Source organism: Nicotiana tabacum, chromosome 11, assembly GCF_000715075.1.
Source record: "Nicotiana tabacum cultivar K326 chromosome 11, ASM71507v2, whole genome shotgun sequence".
NCBI classification, from domain to species: domain Eukaryota; kingdom Viridiplantae; phylum Streptophyta; class Magnoliopsida; order Solanales; family Solanaceae; genus Nicotiana; species Nicotiana tabacum.
In genome coordinates, this window is record NC_134090.1 from 147,671,305 (window position 1) to 147,673,497 (window position 2,193).

The 2,193-nt window shown below is 39.9% G+C and overlaps 1 non-coding gene across 1 annotated transcript; it reads left to right on the forward strand.

Annotated features, from left to right (window-relative positions):
• Positions 1 to 946: 946 nt before the first annotated feature.
• LOC142166666 (small nucleolar RNA R71) lies at positions 947 to 1,058 on the forward strand. Its single transcript, XR_012697069.1, has one exon. It is a non-coding gene; the product is annotated as a small nucleolar RNA R71 (small nucleolar RNA).
• Positions 1,059 to 2,193: the final 1,135 nt, after the last annotated feature.

Sequence of the window (2,193 nt, forward strand, 5' to 3'; positions counted from 1 at the left end):
ATCATATATCTCAATGGGTACTAGCACTAGTGTCTCAGTAGGTCTGCTTTCACGAGCAATTTCATGCTCCAGATATAGGTATCTACCATTTCGTAGACTCACTACCATAAGCTGCTTTGGGCCCTACTATTTTGGATTAATTTGTGTGTCTGCAAGTAATGTTCCGTGGGGACGATTATTTAAAGCCATCAAAATATGTCCTAATTGGATCTCAATATTCTTTATCGCTGATTCATGTGAGTCTACTCTTTCAGTTAGTTTTCCAGTGGACCCAATCACTTGTTGCATCATTCCCTCAAGTTTAGCGAACCCATCTTCGTGTCTCATAGTTTGTTGTTGTTGAGGTTGATGATAAGCCTGCTACTAATTTTGTTGGTTGTAACCTTGTTTCCTTTGGTAAGGCACCACTTGACCCTGTGGTCGCATAGCCCCAAGATTGTTGTTGTTGTTGTACTGCTACGGGGCTGGTCTATATTGTTGATTCTGTTGACCCCAATTCTGACCACCTGGTCTCTGTCCCCCATAGTTGGTCACATAATTCATGTTCTCCTGATATTATTGGTTATCACCTTCCGCACTCTACGAGCAGGCATATGGTTGATTAATGCATGATTTACGTAAGCCCTCATTAGTTGCATCAACTATGTGTACCTGCTGCTTCTGGCTTGATTCATCAACCTTTTTGGTGAGGATGCTAATTTGTGTCACTAGAGTGGCCATATTTTCAGCTATGGGGTTAGTTGGGTCTAAAGCTACTGAGTGAACCACAAGAGTGATTGGAGCATTTCTTGTCGTCTATCCTGAGTTTTGTGCCATCTTGTCAAGTAGGATCTTGCTTTCTCTAAATGTTTTACTAAAAAATGCTCCGCCTGCTGAAGTATCAACATTTTCCTTCAAGCTATCTGCCAAACCCATGTAAAACCTCTTCCCCAACATCTCCTCTGGAATACCATGATGTGGACACGTAACCAGCAGACCCTTGAACCTCTCCCACATTTCTTGTAATGTCTCTGTTGGTTTCTGTCTGAAGCTCAATATCTAATCATTTTGTTGAGCATTCTTATTGGGTGGGCGGAATTTGTTCACAAATTGCTTGACTAATTCCTCCCAAGTAGTGATGAAGTTTATGGGGGACTGAATTAAGCCAATCCCATCACTGAGAATGGAAACAACAACAATCGTACTACTTCTGTTGTCATGTTATATTGCCTTTGTGTGGCACATATCGATAGGAAATTCTTCAGATACTGCTGAGGATCTTCAACGTATGACCTTGAGAAAAATCCCTTGTTCTGCAACAAATGTAGCATGTTATTTGTGATTTGGAATGATTTTTCTTGTATCTGAGGGGCTAAAATTGTAGTTGCTAAGTTTTCGGCGGTGGGTTGTGCCCAATCGTACAGTGTTGCTTCTGGCACAAACGGCACCACACCCTAATTGTTCGGGTCATTCCCATTATTTCTGTTGTTTACTTCGTCTCCCATGTCTGGTTTGATTTGTTCTGATGAGTTATGTTGTGGTTTGCCTTTTTTGTTTGCATAATTCAATGCCTTCAAAACTTTCTCACGATCTGATAATGCTTCAAACAATTCACCAGTTCTTGAGGAGTTTCTAGGCATGCACCTGTAATACCCAAGACTACAAACGTTAGAATTTCAATGATTAGTTTAAATTGAAGACAGTTGACTACAGTAAGAATTTTTGCACTTCTTTTTAACTGCAATTAATAACACCGTTAATTCCCTGGAAACGGCATCAAAATTTGATCACGCCCAACTATGCCTTATAAAAAGGACAAAGCGGTCGCTGCAAATATATTCCGGTTAACAAGTCCGGAGTCGAATCCCACAAGGAATTAACCTATCAATCACAGTTATTGGACTTACACAAATTCACATATTCAATCTTCTGAAATATTTAAGTAATAGATCGGGTGTTTACTAACTAATTATTACGTAATAAAAATGCAATAATTAAGAACTAACTACGAACGAGTTGTAGACAAGAATTGGAATGATCTAAGGTTCTGATTTACCCTTGTTGGCCCAAGAACAGGTGAAGTTTTGAAGAATGACAAATGAACTCAGTCATGGACCAGGTCCATCTGGTGAAGCATTGTCATGATCAACCTACACATGTGAGATGCACGTGAAGGAGATAAGTCCTACTGATCAAGCAACAATATCTTCTGAT